General features: G+C 44.0%; 1 long non-coding RNA gene across 1 annotated transcript; it reads right to left on the minus strand.

Annotated features, from left to right (window-relative positions):
- Positions 1-6,830: 6,830 nt before the first annotated feature.
- On the minus strand, positions 6,831-10,995 carry LOC142470221 (uncharacterized). The gene is made up of 3 exons (XR_012789234.1): positions 10,906-10,995; positions 10,583-10,791; positions 6,831-7,793 (listed from the first exon to the last, which is right to left on the minus strand). It is a non-coding gene; the product is annotated as an uncharacterized LOC142470221 (long non-coding RNA).
- Between the last annotated feature and the right edge of the window lie 16,658 nt (positions 10,996-27,653).

Here is a 27,653-nt window from a genome sequence, read left to right on the forward strand (position 1 = left end):
AACCTCAGCAGGATGAACTGGCAGTAACTTTATCTCAAGTTAAAGCACCCGTCACTTTAGAAATGAAGTTGGAAAGAAGCCCATTCTCATTCAATGTTCTCCTGCCAAATCAAATCCAGATGTTAACATGGAATAAAAGATTAACAAATGGTTCCCAAGAGCATAAAAAAATGGTCACGGAGTGGAAAGTATTCCTAATGAAAGGCACAAATCTCCTTAAGATGACAACTTGGAGTCTACGAGAATAATAGAAATGCATACCAAACAATGCTTATTTTTTATAGATACTACCAGGCCCTTATCAACAAATGACATTCTTTCTCCAGGATAGAAATTCCTGAGGCAATGCTGAAGGGACCAATGAACTCCTTCTCCCGTCCAATACCTCTGATGAAAGGTGGACATTTGTCTCATGGATCTGGCTTGGTCACTGTGATACTTTATTAGTGTGCATACTGTACATTTTCTTACTAGGCCTTAATGCCCACAATTGTTGTTAATGACCTCTAACCCCCTTCATTGCTTTGTTATGTGTCGCTGGCCCTTCTAGGAGCAAATGGGTTAAATGTACATTTAATGGTCTTCAACAGTAACTCTAACCTTTCTCCTCTGCTGTAGTATGTATGTACAGTATGTATATCTTTAGTCATATATAGTGCCACCCAGGTACATAGTGCTTTACAATACATGTGACATAATATTATAGCACAATGGGAATATGCTCTTCAGACATTAAACAATACGGAAAGGAGTCCCTGCCCTGGAGAGCTTACAATCGAAGTGGTAAGTAGGGAGAATTTACAGAGACAGTAGGAGGGGAAATAAGTTAGCCCTTACACAGGGATAGGCTGTTTATTTGTTTATTTTTGTATGCTCTGCATTGTTTAAAGTAACGGGCTGAATAAAGCCATGGTTTCATTTCACCAACTCTGTCTCCTTGGTTGTACCTCTGCACATGTTTCTTACAGGGAGGAAGGAGTCAAATGTGACCCCTAGGCAGCGTGCTTGTGATACCGGGTGTATAATAGTACTGGCAATAGTAATATAGAAGGGGGAAGACGGCCCTGGCTTGGGAGGAAGTATGAGGAGCTCTGTCTTACACTTGTTAAGTCGGCGGAGGGCCTTCCAGGATGATATCGCAGAGAGACATTCAGAAACTTTGGTCTGTACAGCAGGTGTAAGGTCAGGGATTGAAAAATGAATGTGTGTTATCAGCATAGAGGTGATATTTGAACCCAAGCGATGTGATAAGGTCACCTAGAGAGAGTGTGCAAAGAGAAAAGAGAAGTACTGCAGAGAAATGTGTTTGCAACCTGTAGAAAGAAGACAATGCTTGCTGGGAGGTTATGATACAGTGAGAATCCGCTGAACGGACGGGTTCTATATGAGTACAGGCTGCACTGTCAGCAACCCAGTGAGGACAGGGGTGGTCAGCTTGTAAGGGCAACCCTATGAGACCTGGCAAAGTGTCTTGATGTGGCCCTTAGATTCTCTGTCCCTGTTAATGTCATACTAATTGCTTAGGTGGCTACGTGCGTTTTTTTCACACTGAAACTCACTTGTAAGTTACATAGTAGATGAGGTTGAAAAAAGACATACCCTACTTCCTCGATTCTAAGACGCACCTTTTTTCCGATTTTCACATGTCTGAAATCGGGGTGCGTCTTAGAATCGATGTATTAAAAAAATGAAAAGAAAAAAAAAAAAAGTGCCTACAGTACTAATCCCCTCTTTCACTTACTATGTTTCAAGAGAGGTCCCATGTTGGCGGAGGATGAAGCAGGCGGTGGCGGAAGAAGAGGTCCCATGTCTGCAGATTGTTGAAGATGGATAGCTGGCGGTTGTGCGGCGGGAGAACAGGTGCCAAGTCTGCAGGTGAATGAAGATAAGACAGCGGGCGTGCGTGGCAGTGGCGGCAGGAGATCATAATAGCAGGAGAGCTGAGCAGAGCGGCATAGGGCAATGGCTGGGGAGGTGCACACTGTAACACCGGAAGTTGACCGGTGTCTGACGTCCGGTTACAGTGCGCTTTTCCCCAGTCGTTCCCCTATGCCGCTCTGCTCCTGCTCAGCTCTCCTGCTATTACGATATCCTTCCTCCCACCGCACGCCCGCTGTCTCATCTTCATTCACCTCCAGACTTAGGACCTGTCCTGCCGCCGCTGCACTCCCGCCGCACACTGTCCATCTTCAACCATCTGTAGGCGTGGGAACTCTCCTGCTGCCACCGCCTGCTTCATCCTCCGCTGACATGGGACCTCTCCTGCTGCCACCGCCTGCTTCATCCTCCGCTGACATGGGACCTCTCCTGCTGCCACCGCCTGCTTCATCCTCCGCTGACATGGGACCTCTCCTGCTGCCACCGCCTGCTTCATCCTCCGCTGACATGGGACCTCTCCTGCTGCCACCGCCTGCTTCATCCTCCGCTGACATGGGACCTCTCCTGCTGCCACCGCCTGCTTCATCCTCCGCTGACATGGGACCTCTCCTGCTGCCACCGCCTGCTTCATCCTCCGCTGACATGGGACCTCTCCTGCTGCCACCGCCTGCTTCATCCTCCGCTGACATGGGACCTCTCCTGAAACATGGTAAGTGAAAAAGTAATTTTCCTCGATTTTAAGGGCCAAATCGATGTTGCGTCTTACAATCGATAGCGTCTTACAATCGAGGAAATACGGTACGTCCATCAAGTTCAACCTATGCTAAAGTTAGATGACGGATACTTTATCCTATATTTGTATTTACAGTATTTTGATACAGAGGAAGGCAAACAAAAAAAGCCCCAGTGACATATCATCCAATGATGTCTCATAAGGGGGAACAAATTATTCCTTTCTGACATCAAAAATAGCAATCAGATTTCTCCCTGGATCGACATCTTTCCCATGTTTGCTTACAGTATTTGGTATACCTTTCCAAAGAGATGTCCCTTTTTTAATTTTATTTTTAAGATAAAGTTAATATAAATATATATGGTACACATGTAATAAATGCGTGCAACATGTTGATATATATATTTTTTTAACTCTATGTATCTAAAATGGCATACAATGTGCTTCTGGCCGTTCTTCTCTTAAATGTTTTCTGATTTGGCCCTTTTGGGGAGCTAGTCGTAGAGCCCTACGCTAGAGAGTAAACATCACTATTAAAACACCAATTTCATCACTAACTGGACAACGCAGCAGCAGCCGAGACTGAAATCTGGATCCAGAGAACAAGAATTTTGGATCCACTTCTACCCACTTTTTTTTATGGACCTCGTTCATTTCTGGACACCTGTCAGCTCTTCTCTGCGCCGTCTCTTACACAAATAACCAGCCTCTGTGTTGGATACGAGAAAACGATTTGTTTAACGTCCCTTAGCAATTTTTAGACCACGTCGATAAAAACAAATCAACAAATGGATAGGTTGATTTTGGACCACTGCCTACCATGTAGTGGGCACACATCCACATAGCGCTTGGTATTTAAGCCCCAGTAGGGTTATGTGATTGGGTACGTGGAAGGGCTTCAAAGCAGTATAAATAAACTAGCTGGCTCTAGCATTGTTGAGATGTTCTTGGCATCCTCTCTTGGTTCTCAGCCACTGCAGGCATTTGGTGGACACAACAATTTTAAAAATTGTTGAGCATACTAGAGGCAAACCTGTCAAGTCCAATTTATGAGTTTAAAGGCGCAGGCCCACGTAATCGGCCAGTTGAATTTCTTAGGGGCCTCTGAACAGGGAAGCGTTTGTCAATCAAGAGTTCGCTTTCCCCTTAACCCCTATATAGTAAACAACCCTGTCTTAGTGAGGGCTTACAATAGGCTCAGGGTATGCTCACAAGCTGGCGATCGAGCCTATTGTAGGCTATTACTGAGACTGGGTTGTATACTGCATACCCTGGGTGACGCAGCTAGCTGCCTATACCCACTGGAGTCGGTTTGTTTTCCCTGTCCCACATTACATTAAGGGACACAATTGTACACAATTTGTACTCCATATATATGCTGTAGCAGATGGTATATTAACCAGGTGGGATACATTGCTAAACAGTTACTGTGTGCGATCGAGCCTATTGTAAGCCCTCACTAAGACAGGGTTGTTTACTATATACACTGGTTGACGCAGCAGGCTACTGACATCCGTTAGAATCGATCTTATTTGCCAGCCATAGAGTGTACTAAGTGATACATATATACACACGTGTCACAGTGCACTGGTTCAAGCAATAGACTACCTATATAGACATTTGGGAGGCTTGTATAGTATCCGTGTCCATTGGTGCTAGATAAATACCTGTGTGATATTACTATATATATATATACATAGGAGGCACCCTATACGTTACCCTCTGTCCCCACCTACCCCCTGATCAATTTTTAACCATTAGTCGTTAAGTGTCTTTGCATAGATGTTGAATAAAATGTTTTATATGTATTATTAAATGGTGTATGGGCTCCACCCAAGGATTAAATTATTCCTAACCATTTATTTGAGATTAGCGAGTGCAAATAGGTTCTTGCGGGGTTACTCTCTCTGTACCCCATCCCCCTCTGTATATGTAGCTATATGTAAGTCCCCGCTCACGCTCGTGCACGGGCACACACGCTCACCTGCGCTCAGCGCTTAAGTAAACAAAAAAACTATACTTTACCGCGCGCTCAACTACCCGCAAGGCCCCCCCCCCCGCGCACGCGCGTACATGCTGGACACCCGGCGCTCATGATTGGAGCGCTCTCCAAGCATGAACGCACTCAGCGCCAGCGGGGACTCAGCCTTAGCGGGTGAACGCGCCGCGCGGGGGAGGGGGGGAACAAAATCATCCACGGGCAGCTGGCGACAAGCTCACGGAGCATCCCTGGAGCGCGGGCCGGAGCCGGAGGCAAAATGGCAAAATGTTCCCAATTATGGCTACGTTTACAGGTTGCCGAAAAGTGCAACTTTTATATGTTTGAGAACCAGAAAAAAATGTCCAGATCAAGATGAATAGGAAATGTAAGTAGATTTGCAAAATAATGTATATATCTTATCCTATATATACACTGTACTTCTGGCTGCAATAAAAGCTCGTTAATCAGATTTCTTCTATTTGCCACAATTCTCTGGCTGGGAAAGTTGGCACGACCTCAGAGCACTTTGATGCAAAGGTAAAAAGAAAAGATACGAGTTATTTTTATTTTTATTATTATCATCATCGTGTATTTGTTTAGTGCCAACATATTCCATAGTGCGGTACAAAGGGGTACAGAGTTATGTATGTTCCAAAAACAAACAGTTACATACAGGTGAAGACAAATATGCACTGATTTAAAACTGATTTAACTTGAACCTTAGCTCAGACAATTTGAACTGCACTCATACATCACCACCATTTTTCCAAGGGAGGGCCCCCATAGGCATCTAGCCAAAAACACCACCAGGCTTTTATCTTCGACCACCAGGATGACCTTTGTCAACAGCTGTATTGCATTTTGGGATACTTCTTAAACTTGATGATATGCTCCAATCCTCGGGTGGGCCCCCGCAGACATCTAACAAGCAAACTTTCTTTATTCCATCTTTAAAGCATTTAATGTTGATGGCCAAGAGCCATCTATTGTTCGACAGTTCAAGGCCCTTTGTCCAAACCCCTCCCTAGAATGAGGGAAGCCCAGTCCGAACCCCTCCAAGACCCTCTGTGGGGATCTCCCGGGAAACTCCCTCCTCCTCTTTGTAGACTCGATGAAGAATGAAGGGTTGACCACGGCCTCCCCCCTCCCCAGATTATCCCGTGAGACATCCCACAACCAGACTAAGGGCTGCCCCATTTCACTACGGGACAGAGAAGTCACCAAACTCCCCCCCCCATTCCCCCCCAGCCTGAGCGAGCCGGTGTCTCCCCTGTTATTTTCATCTGGACAAAAAACAGCCTCTCTTCCCGGAACGTCACCCTTTGATCATAGCAGAAATGAGATTGGCCGTGTATCCTTCATTGCAGGTGTCCGCAGCATCCGTTCCCTCCTTAATTGTTGGGTCGTCCAGGTTTTTTTGATCTCTGGGAGACTTGTTGTTTGGCCTCCCTCATCTGATGCTGCTAACCCCTAATTTACGGAGCCCTCCTCCAGGTATCTGATTGAAAGTATAATCCCCTCCCTGATCACCTGGAGTCTGAAGGAGAAGGCCCAGCGATATTTGACACCCGCCGGTCGCAGGCTCACCATCAACTCTTTTACATTTCTTCTTTGGTTTAGGGTGATAGGGTGATAGGCGACAGATTGGTGAACACCTGAAGGGGAGCGTTCTCCAAACTCAATTGGACGGGACTTCTCGTGGCAGTCGTGGAAGCTTCCTTCGTCTGAAAGTACTGGAACCTGGCAATCACATCCCGAGGTCTTTCTCCCGGCGGCGGTCTAATCCTTAACGCCCTGTGACACCTGTCTAATCGAAGGGATTCTTCCGTGAAGTCTGTTAGTGTTTTTGTCAGCCAGCTACCCATAAAGTCCTCCACATCTTGGATAGTCTCTGGGACTCCCTTGAGCCTGACATTATTTCGGCGCTCCCTGTTTTCTGTGTCCTCTTGTTTCTCCTGCAGGTCCTCAATCTGTGCCTTGACCTCCTTCATCTCCGCTCTCATTTGCTTCTGATGGACAACTACCTCATCTATTTTCTTCTCTACTGAGTCTGTATGTTTGTAGGGAGATTTTTATTAGGTTAAAGGGAAGTACCATCAGTCATTCTGACCTTTGGGAACGGGCCTGAAGAAGGGGTTCACACCCGAAATGTTGCCCCCCTTCCCCTGTATTACCCCCCTTGTTTCCCCTCCCCCTGTTCCCTGGGATTTTCCCATCCTTTGTCTCTCCTTTCCCAATCCTTCCCTTTCCCATTTTTTTCTTCTCCCGCTCCCTCCTTGCCATATTTCTCACGTGCTTCTGGGTTTTGTGTTCTATTTTTCTGAATAAATCAGTTTGGCTTATTCCTATTTCACTTGTCATTTTTGAGTGCTGAGAACATATTTTTGTGCTTATGAACCCTACGCGTTTCACTAGTGTTAGCTTCATCAGGAACGGGGTACTCCATCTCTCGGTCTCGCTTAAATACCCCTCTCCCTATTGTCCTTCATAATAAGCAATTAAGATGCTACTATGGTAAATAATATACATATAATTACATAAAGACTAATCTAAGTTTCCTGAAACTAAAAGGGCATTTGTGCTTACGACTGATGCAGTTCCCCATTCTTTGCAGCAAATAAATCCGCCAAGTTTGAGGTGACGTTAAACGCTGCTCCTAAGATCTGCACCAAACGTAGGAAACTAAAATAACGAGTTTCATGCTGTTCGGGCAAATTGATGCAAATGGAAAAAAAAAAATAGCTTGGGGATTTGCGAAATATTTGCACAATCTTTAAACATATCCCTCTTGGTACCTTGAAGCATTGATGCCAAGAGAAAGTCTAAATCTGCAGAATCGAACGTTCATGGCTTAAAATTCTCATTGACATGAATGGGAATTTTCGGGTGAAAACAGCCCCAACTCCCGTTCTGGCAAAGTAAGATAGGGCCCTTCATTTCATCCCCAAACTGCCCAGATTCCCCAAGAGAAAGCTGTACCTGCTAACGATTATTCCTCAACGTGTTACTTTTATTTCGAAATGAGCTCTATAATCATTTCTTCGTGTCCCTGCAGCTTATCCTCCCATTTCATGGATTTGTTATTGTAGCGGCTGTCCTTGCAGACATGCTAACATTTTTCTACTTCTTTGTCTTCTCGGCTTTTCGATTCAATTTTCTGTCCAGATGTTTCGTCCTCGGATCACTTTATATTTTCTGTTGCTAAGTGCCGTTTGGGGGAAGAAGAAAAAAAAGAATAGAAAAGGTTATTATAAATCAAAAAGGATAATCCTGGAGAGAATTCTCCATACTTTTTATGACATTCGATTACTACATTTATATAAAAAAAAATGTATTTACCATTGTGGCTAAGGACAATTTGAAATTCCTGAGATCATTTCTGAGATAAATTCTGGATATATGATGGGTTACAAAGTCTATTAAGTAGTGGAAAAATGTGTATGTTTTTGTAAGCTCAGTCATATAAGTTCAACTGAGCAGCTCATGTAAGCGAATAAAAATGTTAAGCTGATTAGATCGTAGGAAATATTTTCAGCACATGTGCTGGGATCAAAATGTGACGGTAATTTTGAATACTTTCTTATTTGCAAACTTGCAATTCCTTTTCTCTTTAAAGATAAAGTGTTTTTTTTTGTAAAACGCACCTGCCTTTTCCTATTTTTACAGGATAAATATTGAATATATAATTAAATATTGAACTACTCTTTGATATAAAGGGCGTTTTCCTGAAACGCGTCAGAGTGTTCACCTGATGTTCTCCGTATGCTATAATCATTAAAGTATAACTTTTTAACCGTTCTTTTGTTGGTGTTAGCCCCATTTTTCACAGCTGTGCTCCGCTCCAATCTTTGGATTGTCCTTCTCTAAATATTGAATAGGTCTTTCTAAAATACAGTTCCCAGAGATGTGCCCCAATGTTTAACAAATGAAGATCTGTTTTTTTGATCAAATCAGACACAGAACACTCCTTTTTTTTAAGTCACACTGAATAATGTATTTATATCAGAGGTGCAGTCATCAGATACAATCAGAGAGGGGTACGTAAACTGGCTTATCTCTCCCTCTTCATCAGGGAAACTTTGATTTAATTGTTCATACTTGATCCTTAATCAGACCCAATTCATAGAAGATACATTGTTATCCCTTTTAACCCTTTTTTTTTGGCTTCATCCATTGTAACAGCGCCGGAAGAAGAGATCAGTGATCGAAAGTTCACACAAATAAAAGCATTTCGTTAGCCACAGAACGGTATCGTCTATTCATTTTTGATTATTAAAGCTCGGCTAACACGGTGCAGATACCTCTACATATATATACAGTATATACATATATATACAAATAGATAGATACACGCACACACAATGCATTTATGCTGTGTGTATGTGTGTATACATATACACACACACTGTCTTTATGTAAAGGTACATGGAACATACAGTATTACTCTGACTGGTGTGTTGCGGCAGGGCTAACGTGTTATCCCACCCGTTGTAATGCACCAACTGATGCCAACCAAGGAAGGACACCCTCCTCCTCCAGCACCTCGCGCCGTCCCGTTGTCATGCAACGTCACGTTGCCGGCCGGCATGCGCACGAGAGGCCGACAAGCGCCAGTCGCACGTGTGTGGGCGGCAAGTGCCGATGCCGCGTTCGGCGCCCGAATTTTGTCGCCCTCTACAAATAATCGCACATGTCGAAGCGATTATATTCCTTATGTCATGCAATGCTATGTTCTATAGCGGTGCCACACTGCGGAATATGCGGGTGCTTCACAAACACAACGATAATAAAAATAATAGTTATATAACGTGTAGAAGTTTGTAAAATCTGACAAATAAGAATTTGCAAACAAAAAAAAAAAAGGATTATAGCTGCCTTTTTCCTCCTGAACAATGAAAAAGGCTAAATGTGGAAGTTGGCAGTGTCCCGCGGGATAATATCCTCAGTGTGCCAGAATCAATACATCCATTTCCTCTCAGTGTGCACCCTACTTCACAGCCATAAACAAAACAAAAAAAAGACACAAAGGATCCAATTAGTGTCAAGTACCAAATGAAACTTTCTCTTTCCTTGAATCCGCTCCAGCTTCCCGCACAATGATCCTCTTTGCTGATGCTTTTAACTAATTGGCAGCATCCACATTCCTTAGAAACACGCCATTAATCAGATGCAAGGGTATATAGCAAGCAAATTGGAATTTATATACACACACCGGCTAAACTTGTTGCTCCCCTGCTGCGTGGGCACTGAAAGAAAACGCAGACTTTCTTTCTTTTCTTTCAAAACACTTTTCGACTTTACCCATTTGACTTAATTGAGCTAAACATGGATCACTGCCAATGCTTTTTGCAACAGTTCCTGCTTGAGAATATTTTGGTAATTTACACTCTGTAGTTGCAAACCCCAGTCCAAATATATGTGTGTGTATATATGTATATGTATATATGTGTGTGTGTGTGTGTGTGTGTGTGTGTGTGTGTGTGTGTGTGTATGTGTGTATGTATATGTGTATAATTATTTGATCATTGAACCTACAGCTCCACACACATAAAAAGTAGGTGGAGACAAATTAGGTACACAGTTATCATCCAACGCGTTTCGCAGCGGACGCGACGTCATCAGGGGGTGAATTCTTTACTCACTAAATTATCTTTTCAGAATTCACTATGAGAGTTTGAGTTTTTCTTCTTTTCCTAGTTACTGATGTTTGAGCCATCTATTTGATCGGCAGCAACTCTCTCTCCTATTGAAGGGACGTTCTTTTAATCCCAATTTGTGATTTTTTGACACACCTTTTATAATGTTTAACACCTTGTGTATCAATGTTCACTTCTAACACTTCACAATATCATTTTGAGTGCACTATACTTGTTTTTTGCTATATATACATATAAAACGAAACATATATTCTATCAATAAGAATGTTGAACCACTTGTTCCCCCCCTTCCCCCCAAAGAATTCAAACTGGCTGTTCTCCAGAGATACGTACAGCTGCTGGTGTTAAAGCTCCCGTTCAGGAAATCAAAATGGACGCCAAATCCTGCAGGCCAATAGGAAGCTGCAAAGGATGATGATGTGGCTTCCTATTGGATGACTGAAAGCACCATCTTTGAAAATCCAGGAAGTAAACTGTAATCCAGCAGGGAGCCATGAGCAATAAATAGCGCCGTTCAACTCCGGAGCACCTCAATTCAAATTCTGTAAAGAATAAATAAGAGTTTAAAATGGGGGGAAGTGGGGAAGGTGAGGGGGGTTGCATCTTTAAACATTTTAATGCACTTATCACGTGTAACCCCTCCTTGCCCGGCTCACATTAAGGAGGGTCACAGGTGTGTGAGGTAGGGATATAAATTGGTGTAGACTTTCATATCTCTTTCCAGGGTGCTGGTGTACGGGCTGGCTGGGTCTGCAAGCTGTTAAGGAGGGCGCCAGGAGCTTTATTAGACACACAGGCTTCTTTATTTAGACAGACTTGCATCATGCATACTTCTTTCCTGGGTGCTCAGATAGCTTCCCAGAGAGACACACACGGCTTTGTCACCTTCCGTTACCATTGGTTATGGATAACATGCAATCTCTTGGTTTGGTGGACCTGAGGCATTTCCAGGCACCATCCAGGACTTTGTGCCGGGGTGTAACTTCTACCAAGATTCCCATGTACCTGTGATCCTATACAGCTCCCTACCATACCATGGTAGCCTGATGCGCATAGGTGTAGAGTTGGCATTAGAGCAACTCTAGGTGTGGCACTTTCCTGGGTCCCTAATCTAGTGATCCCTGGCAATTAGTCCTCTATTAGAAAGGGGTAGGATACTTCTGAACCTGCATTCTCCGGTATTCCCCCTCCAACTGCAGTGAACATGGCTGCATGGCTGCAAGGCTACGTGACGTCATGCCATGGCAACGTGACGCTGCGTAGCGTCATGACATCACGTAGTGTCCCATTGCCATGGCAATGCGGCGTCATATGACGTCACACAGCCATGTTCATTGCAGTTGGAGGGGGAGTTGCAGCAGGATGTCAGGAGACGCCACCGCCGCAGCACGCCACCAAGTAAGGGGATTTGTTTTTCCCTCTGGGTTGGCCTTCAGTTGAAGGTGGCAACCCTGCTGGCAACATAACTGGTTACCTGAAACATGTTACATGGAATAAGCTACATGGAATTAGTTACAGTTAGCTGTGGCCTTTCCTAAACATTAACCTGTTAAAGCCCTATTAACCCCTCCTATGGGCAATAGTAATCCCACTACGGGGGGTTTACACACGTATCTGGTATGTCACAGATCCCGGGCAACGAAGCAGGTGGCCAGATGGAAATGGAGCTACCTCCACTTCCTTTTCCTTCAGCCAGGGGGCGGTGGTAGTCATGTGATCATTGCTGAAGCGATCATATGACCACAAATACAGGACATCCAGCACCGAAAAAGGTTCTGCAGCTTTCCTTTAGGTACCAAACCTGGTCACACACGGAAATCCTATATCGTGAGACATTTGGGTTTAACGTATCACTGTTAAAATATTCACATAAGCTTCCTTACATGAAGCAGATACAGAAGAAAATCCAGTTGTGCACGATCAAACTTACGTTTATCTTACGTTAAGATGCATCGATCACTTTCAAGGAATCCAGTGGGTGAGGCGCTTAATATATAAGAATTAGACGCAACTTCCAGCTTCAACGGTGCACTTCCACTTGCAATGTACGTACAATTTGCAACATAGTGACATTACTCATCCATGTAACATCTGCAATTTTAATGGTAAATGTAATAATATGATGATTGTTTAAAAAAACAAAAAACTTTGGACTGTTAGTCTAACAGAAAAAGTGCAAATCTATCATAGAGTCAGGCCTGCACAACTCCAGTCCTCGAGGGCTGCAAACAGGCCAGGTTTTCAGGATATCCCTACTTCAGCACAGCTGGCTCAATTAGTGGCTCAGTATGGTTCAGCCACTAATTGAGCCAGCTGTGCTAAAGTAGGGATATCCTGAAAACCTGGCCTGTTTGCGGCCCTCGAGGACTGGAGTTGTGCAGGCCCGGAGTATATGGTATGCAATCTTTACTTCTTTTATCAGAAGCCAGTTAGGTTCTCAGCACGAGGGACTTGCAGCCACAATTCCAATATTGCACTGCTAAGAGCGGAGTACTAATGACATTTATCAAATGTCGTGGAAGCCATTTTAGGAGCCCCTGAAAAAAGACGGACGTCAGTGTTCCAGTAAGAAATATGTGATAAGAGAAATTAAAGGTGGTTGTGCCAAAAAGGTGACTTAAGTGAATTTTTAAATGTAACCACTTTGCTGCCGGAGGGACCAGGCAGTATTTTAAAAATAACGCCTATCATTCATATTCTGCTGTAATACGTGCAATTATTTTAATTTTGTTGAATCTTTCATGTGCAGCAAATAAAAAAAAAACACATCTGAGCACATTTACATGTCTCCGTAGACCTGGTAATGAACTTCTTAAGGCTGCGCTGATGCCGTCGCGTGCGCTTATAGTGGACGCGACGGCGCTACCAAAATCCTTGTAGTCACTAGAATTTGATTTTGCAGAGACGGTCTCCCCATGTGACTGCCTATAAGCCAATCACATAGCCCCTCTGCCTTCCCCCTTGGAGCAAGCGACGTCTCCACACCTGATTTACAACTTTCGCGACGGCGACGGGTGACGTCATCGGTCGTGTCGCCATCGCCGGCACTATAAGCGCGGCCTATCCCAGGCTTCACTGAAAAAGCTGTGTAACAGAGAAGGCATAAGCTTATAAGGCTCGGACCCCCTGGGGTCCATGTTAAAATGGACAAGAAGCAGAGAGCGACACACTGTGAGTGCTCATTTGCATGTCATTACCCAGAATCCCTGGCTGCAGTGGATGCGGTGGTGGATTTCCCGTTAGGCCCGAGCCTAGGGTGGCAAAATTTGGGGACGGCAAAAATCTCCGTCCCCATATACATTTGCCGCGCCCTCAGGCCTATCGGGCCTGATGGGAAGGCGCTTAGCTGTGGCGGCCGCCTCCTTTCAAATCGCGGCTTCATTAGTCACCAACGTGACGTCCGCTGCGTCACTCGACGCCGCAGTTCAGAAGGAGAAAGCGGGCGGCAGCAATGGAGGCGGCCGCGCACAGCTAAGTGCCTAGGGTTTGCTAAGAGATAATGGGGAAGGGCAGGGTTGCGGACCTGTCCGAGACACGTGAATCTGCTCACACGTGGTATTTTTATTTGCTGCGCACTCTACGGTTTTGTCACTTTTTTTTTTTACTCACCATAACTACCTTTCATGTATAAATATAATATTTCAGTGGAAATTGTGACATGGGGAATAACGGTTTCCCACAAACAGCTGGCCCAAATTTGCAGAGTAAACAAACATCTCTAAAGAGATGAAGCATTTAAAAATGTCCTTCCCACCACTGCATTTCCAATATATATCTGTAAGTGGAGCGGCATTGCAGAACAGCTGGACTGAATTTTAAAGGTTCCATGGAGAGCATTTACTTAAGTCAAGAAACCAGACACCGCTGAGCGCCACTTGTCACCCGTTTGTACTGTACTCCTGTGATAGAAACCTCACTCAATTATTTATGGCCCATTTGGCTGAAGTGTTGTGAAACTGTTGTCCAGTGTGAGGTTGTGTACAGTGTGTGTCCATTAAGGCAGGGGTGCTCATCTGCACTTCTCAAGCCTCCCCAACACGGTCAGGTTTTCAGGATATCCCTGCTTCAGCACAGGGGGCTCAATCAGTCTCTGCTTCAGCACAGGTGGCTCAATCAGTCACTGCTTCAGCACAGGTGGCTCAGTCACTGCTTCAGCACAGGTGGCTCAATCGACTTTCTTTTTAGGGATTGACAGCACCCCCCCCCCCCCCCAATCACCCGGCAATCAGTGAGATTTGAGGACTATGACAAGGGTTACCAGGGGACTTCTCTAAAAATACTGGACACAATGGTGAAAGGTGCGATGCGCTCGAGATACACACACGCTTGAGAGACACACACCTCTCTCTATCTAGTCTCCGCTCCATGCTGTTTCCTCCTCTCCTTGGTCCCACCCTTGGAGGCTCCTGACACCTCCTCCTGATTGGCTGCTGCTGGATTAAGCAGTCAGAACGGCGGAAGTTGCCCTGCTCAGGAAAATCCCGCTGCCCCCCCAAGCCGGTCAGGTCACTATGTCCAGAGAGGTAATGCAGGACACATACATGTCCAGTATTACCTCTCATTTTTTTCACTGGACAAAGTGTCCAAATACAGGACAGTCAAGTTCAATACTGGACACCTGGCAACCTTTGTAACCCATTGACATTTTAATGGCGAGGCACCTCTTTGTGTCGGTGACCCTCCACTGAAGCCAGCGAGACCGCTAATGTGCAGAAAATAATCAGTGAGACTGATCAGTGACTCTCACAATGGACGCCGTGCGTGTTTCTGCGTCCCGGATTGAACGCTCGGTCCAAAAAAAAAACCCACCAGGAAGCAGCATGCAAGGAAAACAAAAAGCTTGAAAAATATTAACCATTGCAGTGCCGGGGGTCGGCCGGGCACCACCAGAGTCAACCGCCGGCAAACGAGCATTTGCCGTGGTGTACCTGGCACGTCATAAAGGCCTCACCGGTGTGCCAGGGGTCGTGATGTACCAGGTATGTCAGTAGCGGTCGAGGACGTTTTGGCGCGGGCATCTTGCCGCAGACGATGAGCCGCAGGCAATTAACCGCCGCCGATCGCTGCAGGATACAGCTAGTCGTCGGCCTTTTCGCCACAAAGGTCCATATCCTTAACCCTTTACCGCTAATCGGACCCCTTACCCTAAAAACCTTTCCCCGAACCCGTTAACCCCTTACCTTAAGACCCCTAAGCTTAACCTCTTACCCTAACCTGTTAACCCCTAAACCTAAAACCTCTAACCCGTTAACCCCTTAGGGGTCTTAGGCTAAACTTAACCTCTTACCCTAACCCGTTAACCCCTTAGCCTAAAACCCCTAACCTTAACCTCTTACCCTAACCCGTTACCCTAAAACGCCTAACTTCTTACCGTAACCCATTAACCCCTTACCTTAACCCCTTAGCCTAAAACCCCTAACCTTAACCTCTTAGACTGCGGCCACAGTGCGCGCGGCAGACCTCGAAATAGGTTCACGCGGCTGTCGCTGGGCGATTTGTGTCACCCATTGACGCGCGCAATAGAGATGTGTGGCCGTGACATCACCAGGCTGAGCAATTGAGGTTCACCCCTCATTGGTTCAAACGGCTCACGTGATGCGGCCGTCGCGGGAAAAATCAAATGGATTCGTCTCCTCCAAATCCTGCCTCGCCGTCACGCGCAGTATGGCCGGACTGGTGCACTTAATGAATTTGTTCGTGCCACGCGTGTGCACTATAGTCACAGCCTTGCCCTAAAAACCCCTTACCCGTTAATCCCTAACCCTAATCAAATCCTTTATTCTAAAACAACCAATCTTAACCCCTTAGCCGTTAATCAATTACTTATTAACTCCTTACCCTCAAATTAACCCCAAATACTAACGGTAAACCCTCTAACCACTTACTTTCGCGGTGATACGACCGGCGGCTAGCTGTCCCCCTGCCACTAACCAGCGCCAGCTAAAGGCCTGCGGCAAGATGGCCACGCCGAAACGTCCCATTCCGCGTCAATAGGTCATTGGAATAATAAAAAAAGGTTTCTGGATAACCCCCTTGCAGGCGCCAGCAACGCATTGCAAAGGAAGCTAAGGATTGTACCAATCCCATGTCACGCGAGTGGTTTGCATTACAGCTTTAACTTTGTGTCTTCTGCGTTGTGTTTGCTGACGTTGCCATACCAACATGTTTCAGACGTGGCGCTCACCAGCAGTTTCATCAGGTGACAGTGACTCATAACGTCTTGTAGAGGATCCCTAAGGTGGAAGCTGATGTAATCGCACAAACGCTTCAAATGTTTCTGTTGACAGGGTTGATTTTCCTTTGCAGCAAACGTCTCAGACTTTTTCCCTCCCTGCCTCCCGGGCAGCCAGTGTGTGTGTATATATATATGTATGTGTATATATATATATTCAGTCATTTCGCATGATTCTATTTATAAACCTTGAATTTCTTCAAACTTTACACAGATTTTTTAAACAGTGTGACGTACAATGCAAAAAAAACAGGGATCTGAACACAATTCTGGTAAGGTTTTAACGGGAAATCTGCAGGTTTACACTGGCGTACTAAAGCACGCGAGAGAAAACAAAACTGCACACCATTGTTTTAGAGTTGGATTTCAAGAAGAAAGATGGGATGGGAAGAGGGGATGTTCTGTCAAGCAGGGGGTCCTCAACTGCCGTCCCCAACTTGTCAGGTTGTCAGGCTATCCCTGCTTTCCAGCATTGGTGATTCAATCAGTCCCTGCTTCAGCACAGGTGGCTCAATCTTCGATTGAGCCCGCGCTCAGAAGCAAGAAGCAAAAGCATTTGCATGTCGGAATCCCTGGCTGCAGTGGAAGTATTGCATGCTAAGAGACAATGGGGAAAGACAGGGTTGCAGGCGTGAATGTGCTCACACAAGTGATATTTTTTTATTTGCTATAATATTTATAACACAACTCCTCCAATGCTCCTTCTATTGACACACTCCTTACATACCCAGCTGATGCACACAGGCAGAAATAAGAGTGAAGGAACTGGAGACGTAGGAATGCAGCATCAATTTTAATGGAAAGAAAGAATTAATTTCACGTTTAGACCACCCCGTATAGCAGTTCCACCAAAGCATTGCACACTGGCACATTCCCATGTCCTGAAGTACTCACGTTCTGTCTGTAGCTATTAACCAGTGTCAAAATAAATAAACAGACATAACCTTGAAAACAGAACTCCGCTATTGCAATAAAATGTAACTGCCCCAAGAACAAAGCCTGCATTCCATTGTTGTCGTTAGTATGATTTACATAGATCCCCATATACAGTACAACACATTCACATATTATAACCATAACCGTATCATCCGCCCTGTTTAATGGGAGGAACCCTTCTACAGGTTGAAACACGTTTTGTGGACCTGCCAAGTTTCGCCTGAAAACTGACATTTGTGTGCAGCACTTAGCATACATTACGTGGGGAACTCTTGCTTCACTGAATTGCAGTTGTTACAGCAGTAATGTCTGTTTTACATCAATGTTTATAAACAGTATAACACTGTCAGGTCCTTATTTGAAGGGAAAGACAGAAAAAAAACCATTTGTTTCTGCTATTTCATTGATACTAAGAGATAGGCTCATGAAAGTGTTATCACGCTCAGCTTAACGGCTCTTTTCATACGGTCATACGTCTCACCTCCATGAATGTACCCCATAGAAATACATTGTTATTGTGTGTTTCTCAGTGTCAAAGAAACGGAAACAAGCAATTGTATATAGCACACAAAAATGTCAGCACCAGTATTGCTGAAAAAGTACTTTACTAATAACTTAACGCAACCTCGGCCTGATGAGACCCCAAAAAATTTGACGACGTGTTGCAATGGAGACGCGTGGACAAGAAGCTGGTGAGTACATTTACAGAGGCCTCGCGCTGCTAGCGCGGGACCTCTGTAACCGCCACGCCCCCCCGCCAATAAAGTCTTGCGCCCCTCAATTTCCGCACCACTGTGCTAAGTGATGATGGGGAAAGAATTGTCTGAGACATGAAAATGCACCACAAGTGGTATTTTTATTTAATGCATAGTCGTCGACTAAAAGGGAACAATATAGTTTCGGCAGATCACCCCTCAGTGTTTCCTGTATATTTATGAGTAGTGTGGACAGAACCACTCTGTATGATTAAGAGGCTTATTTTTTGTTTCTCTCCTTCCTTGTTTCATTGAATTTGTGTGTCCAGGGCCTCAGTTTTTATCTCAGCATCAAAGTACAGTAACATGTTTTTTGTCTTATGTGGGTAACCTTGTAAATTGGGGACGATCAATACAGATAAGCAATATACATATCAGGATTGATCAATTTCTGTTACTCCAACACTTCTTGATCTATTTGAGCATCGAAAATTCTCTCCCAGGTTCAAAGTGTCGTAACATTATGTAGGTAAAGGCAGGTATTAAATACAAGGGTCTTATGATCGAAGCAGATGTTTCCTTGCCTATTCAATAAAGTGAGAAGTTGGGTAATGCACATAGGGTTGCCAGGTGTCCGGTATTGAACTGGACTGTCCTGTATTTGGATAATCTGTCCAGTAACAAATGAGAGGTACTGTAATACTGGACATGTATGTGTCCAGTATTTCCCTCCCTGGACATAGTGACCTGGCTCACCTTTCACCATTGAGTCCAGTATTTTTGGAGAAGCCACTTGGCAACCCTAAAATGCACAACTAAAATGCATCATCTTCCATTCAAGTAAATGGTATTTCATACTTTGTTAGCCTACGTCTAACAATATTCAACTTGCACTATATGGGCGTTATGTCCATATATATGGGTTGTCTCTGGGTTATGTGGCTTATTTCTTGGTCTTCCTAGCTGCAAAGGGAGTTGCCTTTTATAAAAACATGGTAACATAAACTGGAGGAACAATAAAAGCAAGCAAACATGTAGTACGTTTTCTACCATTTTGAGTCATGTTTTATATATCACTATGTGTTTAAAACCATTAGAATGTAAGGCTGCAGGCCAGACACCGCAAAGCAATTATTACGCATTCCACACAACACAAACCTCTTTGGTAAAGGACTAGCTTGGAGCAAAAGCCTAAATGAGGAAAGAATGATACTGTGATTAAAAAAAAAAGGTGACAGGAGTCAGCGTTAAATTTGCAAGGATGGCCATTTTTAATTGGACCCTTACATTTTAAATACATTTTCCCTGAAACAGAATACTGCTAGAAGACTTCACAATGATCGGGATGAAAAAAGAAAACAAAAAAGGCAAATATTGTGGATGATGAAAAAGGTGACACGGTGTGCTCATTTGCTTGTCGTTTTCCCAGAATCCCTGGCTGCAGTGGAAGCACTGTATGCTAGGTAGGAGATAATGGTGACAGGCAGGTGTGCAGCACTATCCGAGACAGGTGAATATGCTCCCAAGTGATATTTGTATTTACTAAATGAAGAAAGATATTGTAGGCCTTGAGGTATAAACCCACTTAACTTGTCTAATTGTTTGTACAAGGTCCCTCCAAAGATGCAGCTCTGTGTGTATGTGATTTTTAATTTTATTTCCAACGTCCTTGAAAGGAGTTTTATACATGTGTGGCTAAAATACGCTTGGTTATCAGGTATAGCTCTTATATTGGATGTGTAATGCTAAGGAGGAGATGTGTTAGTATGTTGTCATTGGAAAATTCAATAATCAAAAATACAAAAAGGTTTAAACAAGAAATGCTCACCGATTCTAGACCATTGTAATATTCCATTGTTGTAAAGTATACGACTATTAGGAACAGCTTTTGTTTCTAACCTGGGTTACTGGAAGTAGCCCAATACTACCCTTAAACTTAGGATCCTTCATGACTCACCCAGCATCAAAGTTTGCCCCCTCCAGTAAACCTGAAATAAGCACAGAGGGACAGAGAGTACTATTTAGTAGAGTACTCAATGACATATACTTTCCAAAACCGTCAGCTACACAACACGTGGATACCTTTGAACACACCTTAATTTTGTTAAATAATAAGAAAAAGCATAAACTTATCAGACTTAAAACATCAGTTTCTAGAAATAACATTGGTTAAAAATGTTTAAAAGAGCAGTAAATCATAAATCTTGGAGCAGCTCAGTGAGTAAAGACACTGACTCTGGCACTGAGTTTGAAGCAGGTTCAATCCCCAGTGTCGGCTTCTTGTGACCTTGGGCAAGTCACTTTATCTGCCTGTGCCTCAGGCACCAAAAAACAGAGATTGTAAGCTCATCTGGGCAGGGACCTGTGTCTGCAAAATGTCTCTGTAAAGCGCTATGTAAAACTAGCAGCGCTATACAAAAACAAGCTATATACTTGTATTTACTACTGTATACTACAGGCATAGCCCGGTTTAAGTACACTCACTTTAAGTACACTCGCGAGTAAGTACATCTCGCTCAATAGGCAAACGGCAGCTCACGCATGCGCCAGTCAGCACGTCCTGAACAGCAATACTGGCTCCCTACCTGTACCGAAGGTGTGCCAAAGCAGGGAGACTATAGAGCCTGTTACAAACTCCTTATTTACATCAGTTATGCACTAATATGACGATTGCAGTACAGTACATGCATCGATAAGTGGGTAAAAGGTAGTGCTTCACTTTAAGTACATTTTCGCTTTACATACATGCTCCGGTCCCATTGCGTACGTTAATGCGGGGTATGCCTGTATATTTAGTATAAATATGATGTATATGTTTAATGACAAATAATATAGCCACTGGTCCAAAATAGCCTTGGGTGCACCCTCCACATACCACCATCCTGCCAAGCTCCCACAAAAAACAAATAAAAGTACCATCACACGTTAATACCTCTTTTTCTTTCTTTTATTCTTAAAAAAAAAAAAAAAAATCTTTATTTTCTTTTATAAGCATAACAAGAACATTAGTTCACAGCAAAATACCTGATCCATAGTATAGAGTGAACCAAAAAAACGGAGTGCAGGACTTCTCTAACAGTGCCACAGGAAAAGAGGTCAGACCACAGGTACCCGAGACTTACACCCTCCCACCAGTAGGACACTTCCTCCTTAGGCACGTTCTATAGTGCCGGGCGCGTGCTACGCCGTGCGCGCCCGCGGAATTTTAGTTGGCTGACGTCAGTCAGCCTTTCTATACAAGGGCCGCGCACGCGCGCGCGGCAGGGAGAGGGGAGCCGACAGGCAGCGGCGAAGATGAGGAAATTCGTCTTTTCGCGCCGCTACCGGCTCTGAATGTATGTATATGTGTGTGTGTGTGTGTGTGTGTGTGTGTGTGTATGCATGTGTATGTATATATGTGTGTGTGTATATGTATGCATGTGTATGTATGTATGTGTGTGTGTGTATGTGTGTGTATGTATATATGTGTGTGTATATGTATGCATGTGTATGTATGTATGTGTGTGTGTGTGTGTATGTGTGTGTATGTATATATGTGTGTGTGTATATGTATGCATGTGTATGTATGTATGTGTGTGTGTGTATGTGTGTGTATGTATATATGTGTGTGTGTATATGTATGCATGTGTATGTATGTATGTGTGTGTGTGTGTGTGTATGTGTGTGTATGTATATATGTGTGTGTGTATATGTATGCATGTGTATGTATGTATGTATGTATGTGTGTGTGTATTTGTGTATGTATTTGTGTGTCTACACAAATGTAAAAAATATATTATTTCTACCAATGTTTTTTTTTAATAAATAATAAATTACACATAAACACACACAAACACACACAAACACTGTATATTCAACACTGTATACTCACGCAGTATACATACAAAAAGCATGCGGCACGTGCACACGCGTTCGCATAGGCACGTGCAGCCGCACGGCCGCATGCTGTATATAACAGCCCTTAGGCCCTGCCAAACCACCATTCACCCTTAACACTAAGGTAGAGGCAGAAGGACTGTATGACAAGGGGTTCCATCAGCATGTGGAACCTCCTGCTTCTCATCCATTAAAAAAATGGTGCGGGGTAAACTACACTAATTTACTTCCAATGGTAAGATAAAAGGACACCGCCACGTATTGCAGATCCGTCTGGTATTGAATGGAATAAATAAATGAACAGGATGGTATTATGTGTACCTTTTTTTGTGGGGATCTGGGACAGTTCACCTTCACAGATGACCCAGGGAGTCTGGAGGATTTCAGGCCATTTTGGGTAATGTCTGCCACCTTGGACCTTAATCACTACGCTCTAACCTTAACCCCTAGCCCTAATTGCTAACCCTGAACCCTAATATTCCTAACCTTAACCACTAACCCCTATTCTAACCTTAACCCCTAACCATACTATTCCTAATCTTAACCCCTAACCATAATATTCCTAACTTTAACCCCTAACCATACTATTCCTAACCTATAATATTCCTAACCTTAACACCTGACCCCTAAAAAACCTAAATGGTAAAAAGCCTAAACCCTGTGGCGAATTGTCCCATTCCTTATTGTTATGTATCTGCTGCAAAAAAAACCACTACAATTTTCTACGCTGTCCACAAACAACTAAAGGCAAACGAACTGGTTAGACTGAGAAATGAATGATCTGGATTGCACTTTGAGATGGGTGCCTGAGAAGCATGTTACCCTGAGAAATGTGTATCTTCAACATCTCATAGGTTCTGCTCTCCCTCTCTGTATATAGTCAATGTATAATAATAATAATAATTTTATTTATATAGCACTTTTCTCCCAATGAGAGACAAAGCGCTTCACATTTACAGAAAAGGAAGAAGAAAACATTTAAAATCATAAACAAGACCAAACACAAGGAAAGATACAATACAGGATGGGACAGTACAATAGCTATTACATGGTGCACAGGTTGTGGATCATGCCTGGGTAACCAGGTAGCTCTTGAGCCGGTTTTTACAGCTTTCCAGAGAGGAAAATAGATGTATGTATGTATGTATATCTTTATTTACCCAGCGCATCACAGCAGTCATACATGTGACATAATAACACATAATAGGAATAAGCGCTTCAGACATAAAAGTAACATTAGGAAAAGTATTCCCTGCCCCGAAGAGCTTACAATCAGTGAAATGCAAGGTCCTCTCTTGTACAATAATTTCACCCCGTGGCTTTCACACGTTTATCATTATGTGTGAACGAGATTGTTTCAATAATAAGGCAATGTGCACCTAACAATAGCCAGATGAGCACAATGGTTTAAAGCTCTAATAACCAGATATGTCATCTTTCATGGGGACACACATTGAGATTTGGGGACTGGATCAGAAACTCACAATTGAATAGGAGATTTCTGTATCCAATGAGTGAGACTCCATTGAAGCCTATCAGATGCAAAAGGAGTTATTTGCTAGTGCCTACCGACTGTACACATTGTTGCGAGATCTCGAGGGTAACCCTGACGAAGACCCCTAGAGGCCGAAACGTTAACCAGGGGGGCTCAACTCCAGTCCTCAAGGCTTACCCCAACAAAATTGTATTTACAAGTTGTGATGGAGGGGTGGCCACGCCCCCCTGTCATGATAGAGAGGATTTGGCCCGGGATTAAAGGGGTTACACCCCATTTGGCCACCCTCTACTCTCACCTGGGAAGCAAGTGGTTAACTGGACTGAGGTCCAGTAATGTGTTTTGCCTTGCTTCAGTATCCAAATTTTTATTCCCCTGTGTAAATGTATTGTGTTATCCTGGTGTTTGCACTCACACATACACTAGGGTTGATGCGGGAGGGAAGGGGTTAATGTTAAAATAGTGATTATAGCCCTTTGTGTAATTTTCCCGCCTTTTCAGGCTCCATTTTGCAGCCGTCCATAGGTCGCCATTGAGCCTCCATGCTTTCTAATGGCAGAAGTAGCGGTTTTGGACCTGTTTTCCAGCGACGACCAGCAGGTGGCGTCCGAGAGGAGGAGCGGTGGTTTCCCATTGTAAGTCAATGGGCTCATTGACTTCAATGGAGATTCCTCAACGCCGGCCTCGAGGAACAGGTTGGCAGCCATCCAAACCGCAGACCGCAAAAGCGGATACAATGTCTTTTAAAAGAGTTTAATCACTACGGTCAAGTTCGACAATTGACGTGGGAATCTTGGGTTCTAGGGCTCCTGGCAATAAAGTTATTTTGGGCCCTAACCCCTAGGAACCCCCACACACGATCCACACCGGGTCCGGGAATGAGGGACCCCCGTAAAGGGTCGAGCGGAGAAGGAGGGTCGCACCATTGAATCTAATGGCGGCGGGCGCCATGCATTGTCAATGGCGGCGCCGGCCATTGATTCCAATGGGGAAAAGCCGCATGGCGAAAAAACGACTAAGTGTAAAATGTTGAAATGTGTAAGTCCATATCTCCGGTTCTGGAATGACCAGAGGGATGGGATTTGGGTGGCATATAGCCAAGGTTCCGGCTTTAATGCATGCCCCCTTCCCAGCCCCCTCTGACCAACCAGACGGAGTGTGGACGAAGGTAAAGATTTGTGGATTTTCTCATAGACTTCAATGGCGGCGGTTCCTCCATTGAAAGTCTATGGCGGGAAACTCCATTGACTACAACGGCGGAGTTTCTCCATTGAAACCCATGGCGGCGGAACTCGTTGTTTTCAATGGGGATTTAGTGAAACGCTGAGATTTCTTTATAGCGGAGATTTTTATAATAAAATATGAAACGGTTTATGTGATATTTGTATAACTCCGGTTCCGAAGGTCGTAGCGGGCTGAAATTTGGACCCTATAGTGTACCACTTCCGGCATTAAGGTCTGGAAAGTTTGGACCCGCTGGACCGACCAGAACCGGGTATTTTAATATGTGTAGGTATTAAAATGTATATGGGGTTTTGGGTCTGCTCTGACAATGCAGACCCCCATCTGCTATGCTAATAGGGCAGGGAGAGCATCCTGCAAGAATTAACATAGCCCAGTGATCAAAAGGTAACTGCCCTAATTGTTTATACTGGGGGCAGGAACCAAGGAACTGAGTGTTTTTAAGTGTGATACTTCACACTTACAATGGAAGCCAAAATCTGCTTCAAAGAGATTTTTGCTAGACAGCTCGGCGCCTTGAGTGTAAGAGAAAGGTTGAAATGGTATATAAGTCAGAGTCACCCCTTACTCAAATGTCTTTCATGTGTCTTCATGATCTGCATGTATTGCTGTGATGTCTTCATCTGGAACTGAATTATGGAAGAAATGGCCCATCCTGTATCCTGATGGCTTTTCTTGTCCTAACCTTTAAGTAAGTGTCCATATTTTGTCTGTTATTTGTATATCTCGTGTGTTCACCTTTTTCAAGGAATAAATTATATTTTATCATATCTAAGTCTCGTCCAGCTGAACCCAGTTATATCTTTGGTGGTGTATTATTATAGCCTGTCTCAAAGCTACCGTCACACCCCCCCACACCCCGCGGTTCAGCCAATGGGGGCGAACCAGCCGCGCAAGGTCATGGCCACGCCCCTGGGAAACCCCAGCCACGCCCCCCCCCTGTCGCAAACTCCTCCATCTTCTCCCAGACCGCAGATTGCGGTGAAGCGCTGTGCACGCGCCGCCCCCCCCGCCGGGTGTGCATGCTACAGTGCACACTAGGACCGCAGCCTTAGGGTGCCATTTGCAAAAGCTGCTTAAATCCATGTTAAATGGAAATAAAGCCATCAAAAATTGTACTGCAAATATATTCTGCAGTGCGGCACACATCGGAACGTTGGATAAAATAGCAATATATGACATACACAAATATTACATTGATGCATGTGTTCAATAGGTAGAGAAATCCCTGCTGCAAACACCTACAGTGGTGAGAATCTTTTTGTGAACCCCAATGATAATGATCGGATTTCTATACTTTTTCCATGATAACATTCTTGCATCAAACCCAGTCTTTTCATAAATATTTAATAGGGTTTATATTAACCAATTCCATGTCATTTGACACAAAATGATGTATGAATTAGACAAACAATGTGTAATTAAGAGTCAGGGTATGTGAAAAAGTTAGTGAAACCCTGGTTTTATCAGCTAAAATAAAGGGGATTATTACAATGGGGTGTTTAAATAATTAGGTAGATCTTCATGTGTGAGTTTGGACGGCCCCATCCTATATAAAGATGACAAAGTTTGTAATTTTGGTCTTCACCATACAGGTGTGCCACAATCAACAGAAATCTACAAGGACCTCAGAAGTGCAGTTATTGACCAGTCTAGAAAGGGTTACAAATCAGTTTCTAAGAATTTGGGGCTCCACCAATCCACCAAATAGAGAAAGTTCAAGACCACGGTCACTCTACCCAGGAGCGGTTGTCCTACCAAAATCTCTTCAAGAACAAACTGGCAAATGATCCAGTTAGTCACAAAGAACCCCCGGAGTAACATCCAAGGATCTGCCGGCCACTCTCGTCTTGGCTAATGTGAGTGTTCATGACAACCATCAGAAAAAGACTGAACAAGAATGGTGTTCATGGAAGGATAACCAAGAGGAAACTACTGCTCTCTAAAAACAACATTGCTGCCCGTCTGAAGTTTGCCAAAGAAAACATAGATGATCCACAAGACTTCTGCAAAAATGTTCTCTGGGCAGACGAGTCAAAGGTAGAACTTTTTGGCTTCAATGAGAAACATTTTGTTAAGGTGAGAACCAAAACTGCGTTCGAACAGAAGAACCTCATCCCAACCATCAAGCATGGTGGTGGGAGTGTGATGGTTTGGGGCTGCTTTGCTGACTCAGTACCTGGACGGCTTGCCATCATTGACACAACCATGAATTCTGCATCGTATAAGAAGATTCTAGAGGAAAATGTCAGGTCATCCGTCCGTGAGCTGAAGCGGGTCATGCAGCAAGACAATGATCCTAAACATACAAGTAGATCTACAAAAGAATGGCTGCAGAAGAAGAAATTCCACGTTTTAGAATGGCCTTGTCAAAGTCCGGACCTAAACCCCATCGAATTGTTGTGGCAGGACCTGAAGCGAGCTGTCCATGCAAGGAAGCCCTCAAATGTCGCTGAGTTTAAGCAGTTCTGTAAGGAGGAATGAGCGAAAATTCCTCAAACCCCATGTGAGAGACTGATCAGCAGTTACAGGAAACGTGCAGTTGAAGTCACTGCTGCTCAAGGGGATCTAAAGGTTCACATACTTTTTCACACATGGATAGTGAATGTTTAATCATTTGTGAATAAATACATGTTGAAAGAGCATCATGTTTTTGTGTCATTTGTTTGATCAGGTTATCTGTATCTATTATTAGGATTTAGATTAAGATCTCATAACATTTTAGGTGTGAAATATGTGAAAACCAAGGGAGAGAGGAGGGGGAGAGGAGGGAAAGAGGGGGATGAGAGAGGGGGAGGGGGATGAGAGATGAGAGAGGGGGAAAGAAAGTTGGGAACTGAGGGGGGAGGGAAAGAAAGTGGGGAACAGAGGGGGGAGGGAAAGAGGGGGATGGGGAGGGAAAGTTTGGAACAGAGAGGGGGTGAGAGA

Source organism: Ascaphus truei, chromosome 19, assembly GCF_040206685.1.
Source record: "Ascaphus truei isolate aAscTru1 chromosome 19, aAscTru1.hap1, whole genome shotgun sequence".
NCBI lineage: Eukaryota > Metazoa > Chordata > Amphibia > Anura > Ascaphidae > Ascaphus > Ascaphus truei.